The sequence below is a fragment of the Miniopterus natalensis genome, chromosome X, assembly GCF_054644295.1.
Source record: "Miniopterus natalensis isolate mMinNat1 chromosome X, mMinNat1.hap1, whole genome shotgun sequence".
In the NCBI taxonomy this organism is placed as follows: Eukaryota; Metazoa; Chordata; class Mammalia; order Chiroptera; family Miniopteridae; genus Miniopterus; species Miniopterus natalensis.
In genome coordinates, this window is record NC_142103.1 from 91,386,492 (window position 1) to 91,407,389 (window position 20,898).

Genomic DNA, 20,898 nt, shown 5'->3' on the forward strand with positions numbered 1-20,898 from the left:
AGAGTTAGCTGAACAGAGTGAGAGCGTCCCTAAGTCCCTCCTGGAAAAGCGTCGTCCCCATAGGATAGGTGAGTGAGTGAGTGATACAGGTTTAGGCCAAGCCTCAGGAAAAAGCCGCGCCTACAGAGCTCTGACGACAGGTAACTTGGTCCTGCTGCTTTTGGGGTGGGGGAGGGGAGCCTTTTCTCGACTAGAACGTCAGGTGGGGATTGGGCAGGGACAGGGACGTGAGTGAGAAAGCTTTCACTGGCCTAAGGTCCTAGGTCTCCAGCCCCAGGCACCTGAGGGATGAAAACGGGTCTGGGGCACGAAGCCCGTCAAGGGAAGCCCGCGGCCCCTGGCTCCTAGCCCCGCGCCTCCATTTGCACGCGGGGCGGCAACAATCAGGGGCACGTACCCAACGTTCCTTTCGCGTGGGATCCTGGGAGAGGGACCGGAAGCCTGCCACAGTCGGGGCTTTCCTGGACGGCCGTGAGTGGGGTCCGCGAGTGTCCCGTTGGAGCGCCTATTATGAAAGACTATGGGGGAGCAGGATGGGGGTAGGGGAGCCTAAGGGACAGCTGAGATGTAGCGGGGCTCCGGCGAAGCCGACTGACCTCGGGAGCCGCCGGTGTCCCCGTGACGACGCCACCGCCGCCGCCGCCGCCGCCGCCGCCATCACTGTGACCTTGACTACGCAGCCGCCATCTTCTCTCCCTCGAGTATCCCGACCAGCGAGCTCAGCCACCGTAGCGGCCACAACAGTGACACCTAAGGTCAACGCGGGACATTCGCACCTCGGGGAACTTCGCCGCCACCTCCGTGAGCTTTGCTGAGGTAAAAGACCCCGAAGTTCGCCATGGCGGACAAGCCCAGCCGCAGTGCGAAACTTTATGCCCTGAATGAGGACAAACAGTGGGATTTCCTGGGCTCGGGGCAGGTCACCGCAGTTTACACGCAAATCCAGGGCGCGTCTCTGTTAGTTCGGTCGGAGTCCAGCGACTCACTGATCCTGGAGTCTGAGATACTCCCAGACACCCCCTATCAAAAACAAAAGGACACTTTAATAGTTTGGTCTGAAACCGAGAACCATGGGATGGCTTTGAGTTTCCGAGACGCAGAAAGCTGTCAGGAGATCTGGGAAGACATTTGCCAGGTTCAGGGTAAAGACCCGTCGGTCACTGTCACACAAGACCTCTTAGATGATTTAGAGGAAGAATTGGAGGAAGCGCTAGAAGCTGATGAGCTGGGTGACCTGCCTAACTGTGAAATAAGTAAACTTAAACAGATTTCTAACTTAGTTACCTCAGCTTTCTCTTCACCTCCCCGTAAGAGAAGGCTGGCCCTGATGTTGGAAAATGAGAGTTACATCAAAAAACTACTGCAGCTGCTGCACTCTTGTGAGAACCTGACATACACTGAAGGTTTATACCATTTGCATACAATCGTTAAGGGAATCTTGTTCCTTGACAAGACATCTTTGCTTGAGATCTTGTTTTCTGATGACTGTATCATGAATGTGGTGGGATGCCTTGAATATGACCCTGCTTTGGCTCAGCCAAAAAGGCATAGGGAATTCTTAACCCAAAATGCAAACTTCAAGGAAGTTGTACCAATAACAACCTGTAAACTTAGACAAAGAATACATCAGACATACATGGTACTGTATATTCAAGACATTCTTTTCCCTACACCATCCATATTGGAAGAGAATTGTCTTTCTGCTCTTAAAACTTTTATTTTCCTCAACAAGATGGAGATAGTCCACATGCTGCAGACAGACGACAAGTTTTTGCCTCAAGTTTTTGCACAGTTAAAGGATAAAACTACTGATGATGATAAACGGCGCGAATTGATTTTTTTCTTCAAGGAATTCTGTACATTTACTCAGATATTAAAGCCTCGAAGCAAGGATTCATTATTCAAAACATTGACACAAATAGGAATTCTTCCTACTATTAAAGTTGTAATGAGCCTGGATGATTTGCAAGTAAGGTCAGCTGCTACTGACATATTTGCTTATCTAGTGGAGCATAGTCCATCCATGATCCGAGAATTCATAATAGAAGACACCCAGCAGAATGAAGATGGTAACCTTCTCATTAATTTAGTCATTAAACAAATGATCTATGATACTGATCCTGAACTAGCAGGTGCTTTTCATATAATGAGACTTCTTCGTTATATACTCGATCCAGACAACATGCTTGCAACGCCTCAAAAATGCGAAAGAAGTAAATTTCTAAATTTCTTCTATAAACGATGTATGCACAACATAATAGCACCACTTTTGGCTGCTACTTCCGAAGACACAACTGAAGAGCATCATATACTTGGAGCTGACATACACAACAGAAATTGCATCAATAATTATCAAACAGCACAGCTGCTTGGCCTAATTTTAGAGCTGCTCACTTTTTGTGTGCAACATCACACATATTACATAAAATACTATATTTTGCGAAAAGACTTGCTAAAAAATGTCTTGATCTTGATGAATTCTAGACACACGTTCTTGGTCTTGTGTGCACTTCGCTTTATGAGAAGGATAATTGGCCTTAAAGATGAAGTTTACAATCGTTACATCATCAAGGGAAATTTTTTTGAGCCAGTTGTAAGTGCCTTTCTGAATAATGGAACTCGATACAATATGTTGAATTCAGCTGTTATTGAACTATTTGAATACATAAGAGTGGAAAATATCAAGTCTCTTCTTGTACATATAGTTGAAAAGTTTTACAAAACACTTGAATGGATTGAATATGTTCAGACATTTAAAGGTTTGAAGATTAAATACGACCAAGAAAAAAAACGAAAGAGTCACAAGAGTTCGAATTCCACGCAGAAGAGTAAAATATTTTTCAGAAGTACGGGAGACTTGGAGAAGAATGAAGCCTGTCATAAAGAAAATACAGAAAATATAGAGGAAGGAGAAATAGTTACGACACCATTGGAAAGTGATTTTCAAGGTGGTGATGATGAATTTATGGAGACTGAAAAAACAAAAGAAAATGAAGACAAGGTTAATCTTCCTAAAAGAGCATCTTCTGGTAGCTACAAATATACTTATTCGAGTTCTGCTGGTGATGCTAATGGAACAGGTAGCCCATCCAGTAGTAGCGAAATGAGATTAGTGGATTATCCGGATGATGATGATGACGAAGATAAGGAAGATGAAACAGCCTCCAGGAAAAGACCACATCTTAACCCATGAAACCTTTATGAGAGACTCTCAACATTATTAAAGTCTACATTACTAAAATTTTGTAAACATTGATTAGCTAAAAAGTCTGAATCGATTTTTCATGGGAATTTACAAGTATGCAATTTGTAGCAAAGATGCTCAGTATTATCATCTAGAAGAGTTTAGTTCTGTAAATACCAAGCTTCCCATAATCTTAAAAAAAAAAAAAAAAAAAAAAAAAAAAAAACAAAAAAAACACAACTAACCAGAACCTGAATGACTTCTTAGCAAGAGAAATCTTTGTTTGGGAGAACAGGTTGATAATATAATATCAATGTACTTTTGTTCCAGCAGTGTATATTAGAAACAATTGTTAAAAGTACAGTTGCATAGCCTGTAACATTACTTTCCCCAAATCATTGACTGGTTTTCTTTAATTGCCTTCTTTGAAACAAAAATTTATATTTGTTTATATGGAAACGAAGTCAACTGGAATTTTAAAATGTTAATCTATTTACATTTCTGTGAAGATTTAACAAAAATTCAGGCCTGTGGGTAATTGAAGGGAAATAAATTTCAGTGTGTATTTTCATGAATAAAAAAGGAAGCTGGTTTCAAAATATGCAGTTGTGGATGTACCTTTTTTTTTTTAGATAAGAGGGGTCAAAAGTCAGCCCAGTAGTATTCTAAAAGGGTGTTCTGTAGGACCTTGGGGGTAGTAGAACAGAATGCTTTCAACTTGGAAGCTGTTTCCTGACTCATTTAATAAAGCTGTGTGTTACTCCAGAGCAGCAGGTAAGTTTTAAAGTGTAATTTACAAAGACTAACATACAAAAAATAGTGCTGAATGAAGTGGCACTTAATATCTAGAAACCATTTTGGGCCAAGAAAAGGGTACATAGGTGTCAAATTCCACACACAGTATATGAAGTTTGTTTTTCTATAAACAAACAACAGGTAATAGGAAAGGTGCTTTGTTAAAGAGTGAATGCAAATGAATTTCTAAAAATAAATTGTAGCAAGGAGTTAGGTTTTATTTTTTTCCTGGAGCAAGTTAACAGTCCATTTATCCTGGTTTAGCTTAAATTGAAGCAGTTTCTTCTGTTTTTGAAGATTTTAGGATTAATTTCAGTTTTATCCATTGTTTGAACAAGATGGGCTATCTGTGTATATATAAAGTATGGTTTTCCAGAAGACAGATATCTGTTTTGTATTAAAAATACCATTGTAATTCTTTTGTACCATTTAGTGATGATATTCATACAGAACTATAAAATTCAGGAATTAAAAAGCAATCCTGTAATTCCCCAAATAAGACCATTTTAAATGTATTATTGTGCCAATAGGAGACACATCTCATGCAAAACTAAGAGACTGTAGTGTAAGAGCTACAAAAAGAGTGTATTCCTAAAACAACAAACAATCATTTCACCCTATATAAAGTCTGCTAAAGTGTGGGCATGACCTCAGGAAATGTCATCAGACATTACTGAGGACGTGACACCGCAGAGGAACTGCATTTTTCACATCTCTCAAACCCTGCTAGTTAAATGTTGTAATGGGATTATTCAAAGTCAAGTGATTTTGTGTCTGTCAAAAAAGGCAGTTTAAAAAGCTTGTCATATTTTCCTTCTGGCTAGATTGTCCTGGGGAATGTTATCCATAGTACAAATATTTAAATGCACACACAGAATTTTGCTTTGAGGAAAATACACTTCACTCTTTGTTTCGGTGGGAGTAGCCCCACTTCCTTAACAGAGCAGCTATTTACATTTAGACAGAGAAGAACAATGTTTTTTGACAGTCTTTCTGCTTATTCTCTCCCCTTCAGCTAGTTTTAATCGGCCATAAAAAATGAACACTGTAAGGGGAAAAAAAGAATATTTGCATTTTTTGTTGTATTGTCCCCAGTGAATTTGTAAGGCAAGATAAGGGAGGGCATAAGTGTAATGGAAAGTTGGAAGGAAAAAAAAAGAAAAAAGGACAGGCATTCTACTGAGCTGTGTAACCTCTATGAACCCTATTCTAGTCTCAGCTACTTAATGTTAGGGAAACAACATGACAAGCAAAATGGTGCAAAGCCAAATTGCCCATCAGATGGCATAACCTACTATTAAGGGAACATTTAAGAGGGCAACAAAACACAGAAGAGCAATCCTTACTGTCTGCACACTGAGTGAAAAATTGGCCAAAATGTTCAGTCTCTAGATACTGTATGTGAGAAGATACCATGTAAAAAGTGTTTAATTTCCTCTTTTTTAGAAGTCATTTTAAAAGTACCCTTAAGTGGTTTATTTATGAAAAGAAGAAACAGTTTGGAATGGCCCTGTATTTACAAAAATATTCGGGTGAGCATTTCTGCAGAGGCTCCCTGGAGTTGATAAAGTTTGGCTTTTAATACATGACTTTCAGTAATTTTTATGACTCAGTGACTTTCTAAATGCACCAACAAGGGGAGGGTGATGTGACACGTAAAGCAAAAGCTTCATATTCAGACAGCCCTTGATAACAATGCAGGCTGACACCAGTTTCATGACCTTATTTTCTCCTCCAGCCACAATTTCTCCATCTTGTCCTAACTATATGTAAATTACCAAGAACATAGTACTCAATAAATAGCTTTTAAAACTAATTATCATCATCAGCAACAGTATAATCATTTCTAAGAAATAGGGATAAAGCCAGGTATAAGCACTTATATTACAAGTTATGCTCATAAAGCAATAATCTTATATTCTGGATTAAATTGATAGCAACATGATAAATTAAAAATGAGTTCAATTCTGGTTGGCAAACAAGTCTACATGTATGCATCATCCCCTAAATTTTCAAAAGAGGTCTATATAATTTCCTATCCCTTTAGTCCTGATTTAATGACCAAATTGCCTTACTCTGATGTAAGGCCTCTCAATCCCATCACTACTGACATTTTGGGCCAGATAATTCATTGTTACAGGAGGCGGACCTGTGCATTATAAGATGTTTAGCAGCATTCCTTATGTATACCCACTAAATGCCAGCAGCACAGCCCTAGCTGTGACAACCAGAAATGTCTCCAAAAGTAGTTAAATATCCCTCGAGGGGGCAAAGTCACCCTCAATTGTGAACCTAGTTTAAAGATGTGCTTGATTTGCCCAGTGTGGCTCAGTGGTTGAGCATCGACCTAAGGATCCAGGAAATGAAGGTTTGATTCCCTGTCAAGGCACGTACCTGGGCTGCGGGCTTGATCTCCAGTAGGGGGCGTGAAGGAGGCAGCCGATCAATGACTCTTTCATCATTAATGTTTCTCTCTCTCTCTCTCTCCTCCCTTCCTCTCTCTGAAATCAATAAAGATATACTTAAAAAAAAAATTAAAAATAAAAATCTGGAGGACTTTAAAGGAGAGATCAACAGCAACACAATCATAGTAGGGGACTTTAACACCCCACTGTCATCATTAGCGAGATCATCCAGACAAAAAAAATCAACAGGGAAACAGAAACCTGCAATGACACACTAGATCTAATAGATTTAATTGACATTTACAGAACATTTCATTCCAAAGCAGCAGAATATACGTTCTTCTCAAGTACACACCAAACAGTCTCAAAGATAGACCACGTGTTAGGACACAAAACAAGTCTCTACAAGTTCAAGAAGATTGAAATCACATCAAGCATCTTCTCGGACATTTACACAATGGAATACTATGCAGCTGTAAAAAAGAAGGATCCCTTACCATTTGAGACAGCATGATGGGACCTGGAGAGTATTATGCTAAGTGAAATAAGCCAGGCAGAGAAAGACAAGTATCACATGATCTCAGTCATATGTGGAATCTAATAAACAAAATAAACTGATGAACAAAATAGATCCAGAGACATAGAAGCATGGTACAGACTGATGAATCTCAGAGGGAAGGCAGGGGTGGGTGGGTGGGGAGAGATTAACCTAAGAATTTATATGCATAACCCATGGACCCATGGTGAAGGCCTGGGGGAGGGGTGCAAGGGGGAGGGGATCAATGGGGGACAAAGGGGGACATTTGTAATACTTTCAATAATAAAGATAATTTTTTTTAAAAATGGGCAAAGGACATGAATAGACATTTCTCCAAAGAGGCCATATAGATGGCCAATAGACATGAAAAAATGCTCAATGTCACTAATCATCAGAGAGATCCAAATTAAAACCACAATGAGGTATCACTTCACACCTGTCAGAATGGCTCCATCAACAAATCAACAAATGACAAGTGCTGGCGAGGAAATGGAGTAAAGGGCACCCTAGTACACTGCTGGTGGAAATGCAGACTGGTACAGACACTATGGAAAACAGTATGGAAGTTTCTTAAAAAATTAAAAATGAAACTGCCATTTCACTCAGTGATCCTACTTCTAGGAATATATCCTAAGGAACCCCAAAACACCAATCAGAAAGAATATCTGCACCCCTATGTTCATAGCAGCACAATTTACAATAGCTAAGACCTGGAAACAGCCAAAGTGCCCATCAGTAGATGAGTGGGTAAAAAAGCCGTGGGACATTTGCACCATGGAATACTGTGCAGCTGTAGAAAAGAAGGATCCCTTACCCTTTGGGACAGCATGGAGGGACCTGGAGAATATTATGCTAAGCTAAATAAGTCAGTCCGAGAAAGACAAATGTCACATGATCTCACTTATATGTGGGATCTAAGGAACAAAATAAATTGATGAACAAGATAAGACCACAGACATGGAAGCATGACCACTGTCATCACACTCACCATGGGAGTTACTGAAGAGATAGCTAGTGAAATTTCACTCTTGCCTCGGAAGTCAAGAGAGATAAAATAGCTAATTCATACTTGGTGCCATGCACCATACTAAATACTTCATATGTGTGGTGGGATACTTTGACATTGGCAATGGAGATCCATGTCACCACTTCTCCTCTTGCACTGCCCATGCTAGAATTTAGTTGCTAATCTGAGAAAATCTGTTGGGAACAGAGGCCTACTTAATTTACAGAGATTAAGTTTCAGTCCCATTGAAGAATGTGTGCTTGAAAAATTATGTTCAATTATGTAGCACTTGAAATTAAACATATTACACTTCTTGAGTATGTAGACCATTTCTTAGCCACTAGACTTGCATCAACTCCTGTTCCTTTCTACCTTTCTATTGGATTCTTTGGGTGTTTGTTTCCCTTTTCTCCTTTATGGCTTTGGAAGGTATTCTTTCACATCTAACCTGGTAGTTAGTTACCTTTAAATTGTAACACACACTCTTCGTTTTAGGAAGACTCAATTTATTTTTAATATTTGTATTGATTTTTAGAGAAAGAGGAAGTGAGAGGGAGAGAGAGAGGAACATTGATACTAGAGTGAAACATCGACCAGATTCCTCCTGCAGGCCCCCTACCCAGGATCGATCCCACAACCCAGGCATGTGCCCTGACCAGGAATCAAACTAGCTCCCTGTCAGTGCCCAGAATGATGACCAACGAACGGAACCACACCGGCCAGGGCACAAAGACATTTACATTTAATCGGTCTACCCTTTCCTGGAATAATAAAGGAAATCATTTTATATCCATCATCCCTCTCTAGCATTCCATGTGATTGCTGTTTTAATATACCTGACACTTTTAGCCGTTTTTACTAGAAGGTTTTTGGTCTCCCAACTGTTGGAATCGGAAGTAAACCAAGTTTGAGTAAGATTATTTCCTACCCCCACTGCGATGACTAAATTGAGCAATTATGTAGGTAGTATTTGCAGAAAACTGCAAGAAAATTACTTTTGCTGGAGTTACTAAGGCAACCCTATAGAAAAGAAGGACATACAAAAATGGGCTGAGAAGCTGGATAAGCCACACAGTAATATTGGGATGTTTCTGTTGCACACATTTTCAGAGATACCCTATGAAATCTGAAGAGTGCTTTAGTCTATCACATTCACCAGTGGAGAACATACAGTACTTTTAGTGTATTTCCAAAGATTGTGAAATATCAAAGAACTGTAGATTTATTTCATGCCAAAAATAAGATATTCTGTAAAAAGCTATTCATACTTTTTCTCAGTTTTGAGTATTATTCTTTAAATAAGTACATTTTTAATAATAGTATTATGCATGATGGCTTTGCTTCTCTTCATTAATATTTCAGACATAGGTGCAAAGTATATTGCACGGGATATGGGTTTAGAATGGCTGAGTTTGTGTCACTATCAAAGTAATGTCCACTTATTGGGCTTCAAATCATTCATATAACCTCTCAGAGTCTCAAGTTATTTATCTATAAAATAATGCTTATGCTATATATAACAATATAGGTAAATTTATAAAATTTTAAAACACCATAGGGATGTTGATGAGTATTTTCTACTTAGTTAATCTGATATTGTAACGGTTTTGCTTTTTATCTAAAAACTACTGTGGTTTCATTCTTATTTCTCAAATAAAATATTATATCAGGGTGTACAGGTATGTGACCCCATATTGATACCCTGAAATTAGACTAAAAACAATGATTTGCAGTAACTTCTTTATGTTTTCCTTTTTAAGATATTCAACTTAGACTTAAGAAAATTAGCACATTTGCTTTTCTTTTTCTATCTATACTTTGAAATTTATAAAATAATATTTAATGCTTGAGCATAGTATTCTTATAAAAATACCAACTAACAAACTTTATTTATTTATTTTATATCTTTATTGATTTCAGAGAGAGGAAGGGAGAGGGAGAGAGGGAGAGAAACATCAGCGATGAGAGTCATTGATCAGCTGCCTCCTGCACGCCCCCTGCTGGGGATGGAGCCCCGATCACCTGGATCCCAGGTCGATGCTCAACTGCTGAGCTACGCCCGACCGGGGCCAACTAGCAAACTTTAAATCTCCTTTTACCATAACCTGAAATCTAAGATCTATCATTCCTACATTTTGCCCAGGAGCTCATCCTCATCAGTTTGATGTACATGAATCTGGCGGTTCATGAATTTTATATAAATACACTCATAACAAATTCCTATTAGAGCTATATGTGTATGTACATAAAATATATATTTTATTGTGTAACATTAATAAATATCTTCTCCTTGTCTTTTCCATTCTCCCTCCTTTTCCTTAAGAAATATGAAAATTTTAACCCCTGTTTGAGCGAGATTGACACCACTCCATCAGTAGCCTCAAGGACATATAAGTGTATTCCTTGCTCTTTGCCGTTGATCCATGGATAAATATACAACAAAGACAAAACAAATGAAATGTATAGGTTTCTAGGACTGATATTCCCTTTCTCCACGAGAACTGCTTGAAAAGATTCTCTTTGCTGCTGGGTGCAAATGAGAAGTGTGTTGCTTTTGGAGCTGGTGGCAGCCGTACTTTGATAGCAAGGGAAGGAACGGCCCGCAGGAGTAACCAGTAACAAAGAAACAAGGCAGGTAATGGTACAGAGAGAAATCCATCTACAATATTTAATCCCTAGGTCAAGCTGCATCTGCAACTTTCCTTTCGGATTATTGAGTAACCAGAGAAAACATTTCCTTTGCAATATATGCTGATTTACATTAGGTTTTCTGTTATCTGAAGCATTATGAGAATATTACAGGTGAATTCTGTTTAATTTTCAAAGAAAAAAAATGAACTCCAATGCTATTCTATTTCAGACACAGACAGACAAAAGAAGTTTCAAAACACTTCAAATATTGGACTGGAATTTTACTAGGAAAAAAACAACAGACATAGAGAGCCTCCCCCCACCCCAATTTAATTCCTAGTGAAACAAATTCATTAATAGAATATCACCAACTGTAGTCTTTCAGTACATCATCAACACTATTCCACAGAGTAAAGACAGATTTTCATATTGATATTATGAATAAGGAAAACTATTCATCACCCAGAAGGCTAAAAATTATAAAATTTAACAGCCATGTCAAGTAGAAAGTTAACACTTTCTTAAGTGCGTGTAGTGTGTAGCCATAGGGCTGCTATGTGACCAGCCCAGACTGGCACGGCACACAGGGTCGTGGGCTCAGTGCTCGATAGTGGTCAGAGTCCACCAGGTAATGCCTTAGTATGTTTTGAACTGTTTTGTACTGATGTGAGCATACATGTGTATGTGTTCATGGAAAACGTGTTCTATAGGTATACATGAAAATCAGAATGATATTTAATGCTGAATGTCTAAAAGAACAAGATAAAGATGCCAGTTATTAGCCATTATTTTCCATTGAGCTACCAATGGGATTAGACCAGAGAGAGTAAGAAATGAGAGCTATAAATATTGGGGAGAAGGAGAACATAGTATCTTTTGCAGATTTTATCACCGTGTACTGTGAAGATCCAAATAATCTGAGAAACAAAGAGACAATTCAATAAGGCTGTTGATCACACAATTAGTAAACGACAACACGTAACTCTCCTTTATCCAAAAAATAGGCACGGTAGCTACTTAAAATTAAATGCCTAGTAACAAATATAATAACCTATATGAAGAAGGCATTAAAGGTTCTTGTGACACATAAAATCCTTTAGTAAGATTTTTAATAAAATCCTTTAATAATCGCATGCCCTGATTTCGGACAGGAAATCAGCATTGTGAGGAATTCCATTTTCAACATAAATTCATTAATATAGCACAATAGAGTGATTAAAATTACACTATAATATTTTAGCTATAATAATTACATTTATAGTTTAATATATACATACATAAGACTATTTTATTTTATTTTTTTATTTTTATTTTTTTTTAAATATATCTTTATTGATTTGAGAGAGAGGAAGGGAGAGGGAGAGAAAGAGATAGAAACATCAATGATGAGAGAGGCATTGATCAAGCCCGCAACCCGGGCATGTGCCCTGACCGGGAATCGAACCCCGATCGCCTGGATCCTAGGTCGACGCTCAACCGCTGAGCCACGCCCGGCCGGGCACGTAACACTATTTTAAATGAGATTTTTTTTGGTCTCAGTTTCAGCAGAAGTCCTTATGTTGGACAGCAAAACAATAGTTGCCAAAGTGAAGTTCTAGGCTATATATGCAGTTCATATAAAGAAGTTGTATGAAAAATGGTTTGTGACCTACAGCCCACACTTGAGACTCTATAAAGGAAATTAAATTGGAGCAAAGGAAAAAGAGAATTTCTTTGGAGATATTTGTGATAGGACTCTGACACCTCCTTATTTCACCATGACACTTATATCTCTTGGAAGGACAAGACAAAGGTACTTTTCATTTGCTAGTTTATTGAGAGGGGCTTTATTTAAGGAAACCAGCTGAAGATTTTGAAAAGTGTCCCCTGAAGTTTGGGGAACATAGTGACCTGGTGTTGGACTCATACCTGAAAATTCTAAAGAAGCTGCGGTATTATCAGAGAGAAAAAGGTCATATTTAGAAGAAACTGCACTTCCACCTATAGAATGAGCAAGGCTGGGAGTGTGCTTCGCACAAACTGGTATGTTGATATGCAATCAGAGAAACAGAAAAATGCTTAAGATCATCTAAGCAGGGAGTTGGGCCAGAAAAGCTACCTGAAAGAGCTGGGGCTCCAGACTAGAGAGTCTGTGGGGCAGGCAATGAGACACCAACAACTTAAGAGCCATCACCAATATCACGAAGATGAATTCTCAGTGGTTCTCTGCCCAGCCTTGGGCAGTGTATTCTCACTTGAACCTGCTAATCAGTAATCAGCTGAACGCTTGAGGGGGGCCTTCTGAAGATCTCTGGAGTTCTCTCTCTGTACAGCTCTCTCCAGGACTCTTTCCTAAGAAAAATGGCCATCATGGTCTCCTTGGACTGCCAGGCCCATCCCAGGAACCCTCCAGGGCAGGGCCAGTTTCTATGGCCAGGAAACTCTCCCTAGGGAGCAGGCTTGGCCAATTCTAGGCCTCACCCTGTTTATGTCCCATCTCTCAAGGATCTGTGTACTTTGTTAACAGGCTCAGTGTATTGCAACTGTTGCCTGTTTTGGGTGTTCCAGGTGAGAGGATGAACACAGTTCCTGTTATTCTATCTTAGTCAGAAACATGACTCCGAAGCTTTTAAAGTAGAACTGTCAGGCAAAAATATACAATAAAATTCTAAACAAGCGGCGTCTTCTCCATTTTACATATATATCTATCTTCCCTCTCATCCAAGAGGCTTTTAAAATGACAGAAAAAAACAAATCTTTAAAAGACTGAATCCCTTGTCTTCACCTAGTTAACTCCCTTCAGATCTCGGCTCACTCATTCGAGATTCCTTTCCTTCATCCCTCACTTCAAGGCTCTGTTCACCCACAATTCATAGCATATGCTTTCATTACAACTTTCTTTTTATGTAAGTATTTTGTTAATCTCAATTTTCCTTCCTAGAATGTAAGCACTATGAGGATGGGTCCCTAGGCTTTTTTGCTTACTACTCTCTCCCCAGCGGCTACAGGGCTAAAGAAAAAGGAACTGTGTCTCAGACAATATGAGGTATTGCAGGAAGGTTGAATGTAGAGAGAGTCATACTGATAGAGAAATTTGAACAGAGAAAAATATTTGCTAAGGATAGGCCATCAAATGTTCTTGCTAACATCCTCCCTATAAGAATTTTTAAAACTGTGTACCCCCTCCCACATCTTTCAAGTGACACATAATTTTTAAGCATAATTTGAAATCATTATAAAGGATGGAATTTCAGATATACTGTAAAAATTGTAACATAATAAAACCATGACATTATTCTTTGAATTGTAACCAATGGAACTTAAATATCACTATAAGTTTTTATTCATCATCCGTTGGGAAAAAAAATGTATGAACAAGATCTTTACATTTTGAGATTCTATACATTTTTGTTACCTCCTGGAAATGGTCCTAATCTATTTTAAGCTTGGACATGTTTTATTGATCACTGTTAATGGAAAAATAACAAAAAACTTAGAAATAAAACACATGAGACTATAAAAGACTCCAAGTTGAAGTTAAGTAAAGAGAGCATATTTTCCTTTTTAATTCTGGAGCATTGTCCAAAAGGTTTACTTTGAATTATTTGATTCTTTAAGAAATTGTAGCCTGGCCGGGTGTGGCTCAGCAGTTGAGCGTCGCCCTGGGATCCAGGAGATCGCGGTTTGATTCCCGGTCAGGGCACAGGCCCGGGTTGCGGGCTCCATCCCCAGCAGGGGGCGTGCGGGAGGCAGCCGATCAATGACTCTCTCATCATTGATTTTTCTCTCTCTGTCCCTCTCCCTCTCCCTTCCTCTCTCTGAAATCAATAAAAATATAAAAAAAAGAAATTGTACCTTTGTTTGGGTTACCTTTATTGGGGTTTATGCTTTGTGAAGTTACATGTTAACTTATATAGATAGTATTCAGTAGAGATACAGTATTTCTTTCAGATAAAGAACAGAATCTTAATAATTTATTTTCCAGTAAGATATTAAACAGCTTTGTCTTAAACCGACAGCATAACCGCTGTTTGAATTCTCCTTTGAACCAGGTTTCCCATATGCTGTTTCCCTCATTATTTCCCTCATTATTGAGTTAAATAAATATTTGACATGTGCTCACTTTATAACTTTAAGTTTTGAAAGTTATTCTTGTATAATGTCTACTCTAAGTTAGAAAGCAAAAATACTGTATATATACGGTTTGAAATTTTAACGGGTTTTATGCCTGTGGACATAAGATTTAAGGGCTTTTTTTAAAAAAAAAATCCAATTTTAAGGCCTAATTGTCTTTATATAACTGATTCATGAATCAGGCAGCAACCCATCTAATAACTAGAAGGGTACTCGGGTGAGTTATGCAAAATAGAAGGTTTTTATAAGCAGAAAGAGGGTGGGACTATGAAGTTAAAAGAGGAGATTATTTCCTGCAAGGACACCTTCCCCGAAGTTTAAGAGAAAGCTGGGGTCTTATCAGGCAGATTATCTCACTTGTGTGGATCAGGAAATTCCAGATTGATTTGTTTAAAATCCCACTCCTGAGAGAGGCTAAAACGGCAATTTGGTTAGTTACTAAGTTTTGGTTTGGCGTCTTGGTTTAGCAAAAGTGACTACATTTTGGACTATTGTCTCTTTTAACAGGGTTAAAATATGTCTTGTGGATTTATTTTTGCAACTGAAGGGAAGCTGAGTTTACCACCCCAAAATATGCCTCTTTGGGGATATTGATTGTTTTAGCCTGGTTAACTTTAAGAAACGGGAGTCACAGGAGAAGCTCTGAAAACAGAGTAGCAGTTTACCCTTAGTAAGGACATTTAGATTGGAAGGGAAATTTCCACCTGTAAGGGTGTTATCTGCAGAACAACCTTACCCTTGTTTACTGGGCTTTTCTTAGTAACCTCCCAGCACTGAATCCCCATCCCCAACATCTCCTTTTGTCTTTAGCTGAAGGTGGTATTTAAGGTGAGGCTTCTACCACTTTTTGGCTAATTACTCAGTTTTCCTGGATCTCTCCCAAGTATACAGGATGTGTACATGTTATTAAACTTTGATTTGTCTCCTGCTGATCGGTCTTACTGACACCAAGGGTCCTCACAACGTTTATTTGATTTGTGGCTATAGCTTTAGAAATCTTCTCTCTCTCTCTCCCTCTCTCTCTCTCCCCACCCCTCATGGACCTAGGCTCTGCCCAGGATAATCAGTAACCCCTGAGGCCACAGAAGACAATAGCGCAGACCAAAAAGTTTGGATATCTGGCAGGCTAAAGATAACATCTTGACCTAAGGTATGTTTCAGCTCCTGAGCCCTAAAATGGAATGAGCTTCCTGCCACTGGTCTGTTAAACCAGACAGGGATGTCAGAGCAGACCTTGAAGTGCTCTCCCGACCTAAATATTAGACATGAGCAGAGCGTGGACCATGGGCCAGGAACAGAAACCCACTAGGGCAGAAAGCCCTTGATGCTTAGCAAGGGGCAAAACTGGGAAAACAAGACACTTGCCCCCAGGGTAACCTCTCCTCCCCCAGCATATCGCTGGTCATGCGATTTAGACCCCCTGAGCATTCCTCCTTAAAGATGACATCTAGGCCTCAGTGGTATTTCAGCTCCAGGTCCAGAAAAGCAGCAAAACCTGACAAAGTGGCACCATGGCTGCCTCAGGACCAGCTACACCAACCAATCAGTGGAGACTGCGACCCTAAAAGAGCACCCCTGGAAAGCTGATGACTTTTTTATTGAGACCCTCCCCTGAGACCTTCCCTAAGATTTCTACCTGCAAGGAAGAGATAAATACACTCAGGACAAAGGACCCAGTGCCCACTCCCTAGAGCACGTCAGAGCCATCTTCTCCCCCTTCACCCTTCATCCGTCCGTGGGGACCCCCTGAGACCTGCAACCAGGGGAGCAATCAGCGGCAGCAGCTCATCCCAGGCTTATCCCCTGAACCTGTCCCCAAGGCCCCCTCTCTCGCTGACTTCTCTGAGCCAGAGCAGCCCAGCCTGGGCTCTCCTGTTACCTCTTATATGCACCTTCCTTGTTTCACGGCCCTAAGGATATTTTTGCTGCCATCACGGACCCAATACCCTTTGACGCAGTGCGGTGCAGCCCTTCCCTTTGGATCTCCCCACCCCCCACACCGTTTCCTTAAATAAATTCAGGTTTTTTTTATTCACTGTCTGCAATGGCTAGCCTGCCAGCACACCATCGACCTTAACCTTTCACTAAAGCAATGATTTATTACCCTTACCTTCTGACCAGTCAGCCCCCTACAGGACTTCCTTAACCCAGAGTGTCTCCTGATTTTACCCCATATAATCTGTAACCTACAGGCCATTGGTGAGTCAGGTCTTTCAGGTCACTAGCTTGCCCTTCTCTGATTGACACTAATCCTATAATAAATTACTTCCTTCCCCATTGCAAACTCCTGCTCCTGCATTTAATTCCAGATAGCGCATGAAGGCAGAATGGACTCAAATATTGAGGTTTCATAACATCATGTTAATTTGATTAATAGATCAGCCAGAAAAGCCTTGAAGGAAAGAGAAAAATTTTTCCTCCCCAACACTACAATGATGGTTAGTATACAATTGGTCAAAACAATATAAGTACATTTTATATATTTAAAATTATTACAAAGTAAAATTTTATGAAAACTGTAGTCTCTTTTAAAATAAAATGTGATAGGAATTAACCTCATTATTTATTTTTATATTTAAAAAAATTTTTAATATGTTTTTATTGGTTTCAGAGAGAGGAAGGGAGGGAGAGAGAGGTAGAAACATCAGTGATGAGAGAGAGTCATTGATCGGCTGCCTCCTGCACGCCCCTTGCTGGGGGCTGAGTCTGAAATCCGGGCATGTGCCCTGACCGGGAATCCAACCGAGATCTCCTGGTTCACAGGTTGATGCTCAACCACTGAACCATGCCAGCCGGGCTATCCTCATTATTTAATATCTGACAGCTAACATTTAATATTTTGTTAATAGGTGGAAGAAAATAGTAAACATTTTACAACGTGAAATGAGAATTGAATTTGTAAAGGAAATAAATATTTCACCATATGATTTGATAAAATAGCTTTTAGCTTTTATCAAAAGCCAATACTAAATTTGAATAAAATCAGATAAAACTTTTATCCTTGAATTTTATCCAGTGTGTCTTGAAAATGTTCCATATGAACCTTCCAGTTCTATATGACCGTATGAAAATCATTAGCCAGTACTGCTTTGGCTATTGGAAGGTAATTTTTCTTTCTGGCTAAGGACGTATCCTTAGGGATGAGTATTGAGAAAAGCTGAAAAGAATTGCTTATATTTATATACATGGAAAAACACCATTTTGAGCATTTAGTGTGTCTTACTAAAACTTTCTTTACTTTTCTCTCATGAGATTCTCCTTCAAAGGAGATGTATTCCTTAACAGTATTCTGATGCAAGAGAGAAAGGCATTAAATAAATATTATTACTTCTAACATCACACTCTCTGAATTCAGAGCATCTCATCATAGGGCAAAATAGCAAATTTCTAACAGATGGCACATAATTGAAATAAGTAGAAAACAGGAAAATACAGGGAATTTTATGTTTATGCTTCCTTGATTCAAGTTTAAAGCAGGCTTTCCCTTTGTTGGTGCCCTGGAGATTTTCACATCCTGGGGCAATGTTCTATAGTAGGACAAGGGATGGGTGAGAATTGCAAAGAATACCCAGTATGTAATTCTTATGTAAAGAGAGAGGGATTCTATTGTGAAATCATAGCTTTCAGAGTCAAATCAATTTCAGAAAAGTGTACTTATGGAAGTGTTACCATAGTTAGCTAGTTATTAATAGGAAGGGAGCAAGGGGAGTCAGCCATTGCTAGGCATGGTCAGCTGGGAAGCATGAGGTATTTGCTTCACCGGGAAGCTACAGCTTCACAACCCTCCCTTATGGGTGGGGAGGGGAGCAGGGGGAGGTAAACACATGCTTAATATTAGTGAAAATGGTGCAGGTGAGGCCTGTCAGTCTAACCTGGGAAAGGAATCATTGGCTAGGGGGTGGACCCATGAGAAGCCCACAAAAGCTTGAGTAGCTGGTTGGTTATTTTGAAAAAGCTCCTGGTTATAATCCCTGGTGAACAAAGAAGCTCTCTCCCCTCTCTCCCTCTCTCCTTCTCTCCCTCTCTCCCTCTCTCCCTCTCCCTCTCTCTCCCTCTTTCTCCCTTTCTTTCTCTCTCTCTCTCTCTCTCTCTCTCTCTCTGACCCACACTCACACCATGTTTCAGGTGTTCTCTCCTGCCTGGGAACAAGAGACCAGTGAGTCTAGTGGCCACCTGGGGCCCAGGGCAGACTATGCAGGTTCCAGAGGATTAAGCTTTAATATGAAGCAGAAACTCTGGGCACTGGCCTTTGTATTGGCCTTGCTGAAGACAAGATTGGACTTTTCCCGTGGTGAGATGGACAGAGATGGGACATTGGGAAGGAGGGGAACTCTTGATTTTGCGTCACAAATAAACCTTGCCATACCACAATCTCCCATGCATGGGTCCATGAAATGTTTTATAACAATGAACAGTCATCGTTAATGAAAGTGAAGATTATATTGTACCTTCAACAAGGGAACTATTTATATAATAGAAAGATTGAATTTAATCTAATCAATGATCACCAAGGGTGGGGGTGGGGTGAGGGGATAGAGGCTGGTTTTTAACAGTAAGTTATTTGCTGTCTCAGGTCCTACATAGTGTTCTAGTGTTTTGGGTTGTATAGTGCTCCATGGATGAAAACAAACCCCAAAAAACCCAAACATAAAGAATAGGAAACTAATTCTATCTCTATTAAAATTAAACCATAAAAATAGTATACATATGCTTTTAAAACTATACATGATTAATTGGTTTGGGGAAATGGTTTTATTTTGGAATCTTGTCAAACAAAATAATAGAATCCTTTCAGAAGTCTCCATATAGAGTTATTCCAGTATGTGAAATATAAAATTAGGCAAACATGGTATTTTAGTGGATGTCCACAATTGACATGTAAAGCAATTCTCTAAGGACTTGGATAAGTGATATTAAATCTGTCACAAATTCAATCATTTGTGATTTAATTAGCCAGCCTTATTTTTGTTAGTGTGTTAATATGGACACCTCTTCTTCAGGGTTAAGGTTCAACTGTAACTTATTTTGAAATAATATGTGTGTCATAAGGGCACAGAGATTTGCTTTATTTTTGGCTTAAATTATGGCATAGCTTAATATAATAAAATTTTACAAAGAAAAATTATATGTAGAATCAAACTATGCAGTACATCTATTAATTACATGTTTTAAGCACTCTGTATTTTACTTGTCTTTATTTAACTGTATCATTCATTATATAGCTGATGACTTTACAAGTTTTTTGAATTTTATTTTGAACTGCATTGAATATGCCCAGAGTGACAAAGACTCAAATTAAGAATCATAATATGCTTAATTTACAATTAAAACTTCATTTTATTGATGAACTCCTTGATCAGATAGAATTAATTGAAATTTCAAAGTGAGAAAGTGAATTTAAGATTGAAATCCTTAAATGCAGCTATTAAGAATTTACTGTACCATAGTAGGCACTTAATAAATATCCACTGTGTGAAACAATTGCACAATCAAAGAAGTAAAACACTGTGATTATATCATTGATTATGCCAGTGACAATTGATAAAAATTACTTTTCACACTGTATGATAATTAAAATAATTCATAGCTGCCAAATATATACCCATAAATATATGTAACTAATATTTAAAATTGAAATTTTATAAACGGTTAAGAATTGATAGCCTGTGTTCAAATTAATATATCTTTTAAAAAAGTATTAATCCTTTTGTACTTTCCCTAAGTAATTGGCTATAAAAGAGTTTTAAAATGTAAATCTCAACAAACTGAAATTCAAGGCCATGTGAAAACACACACTATAACCTCAGACTGAAAAGCTCATAGGATTTTAAAGAATGAACTATATCACACTGGCCTGTTTGGCTCAGTGGACAGAACATCAGCCCACGGACTGAAATGTCCCAGGTTTGATTCCAGTCAAGGGCACACACCTCTGTTGCAGGCCCGATCCCTGGCCCAGTTGGGGTGTGTGCACTTAGGGTGAGTGCAGGAGGTGACCAATCCATGTATCTCTTTGACATGGATGTTCCTCTCTCTCTTTCTCCCTCTCCCTGAAAAGCAATGGAAAAAAATATCCTCAGGTGAGGATTTAAAAAAAAAAAAAAAGAATGAACTATATCACCGAAAGTATAGTTTGCAGAAGGTATAATATGCTAAAGCTAGAAGGTTGCCTGACTAAGTATTCATTCCAGACTGAATAGTGCATTGGCAATGGGTCAGCTTCTGA

General features: G+C 39.0%; 1 pseudogene; it reads left to right on the forward strand.

Moving 5' to 3' along the window:
- Window positions 1-838: 838 nt before the first annotated feature.
- On the forward strand, window positions 839-3,193 carry LOC107539465 (serine/threonine-protein phosphatase 4 regulatory subunit 3B pseudogene; annotated as a pseudogene).
- The last annotated feature ends 17,705 nt before the right edge of the window (window positions 3,194-20,898 follow it).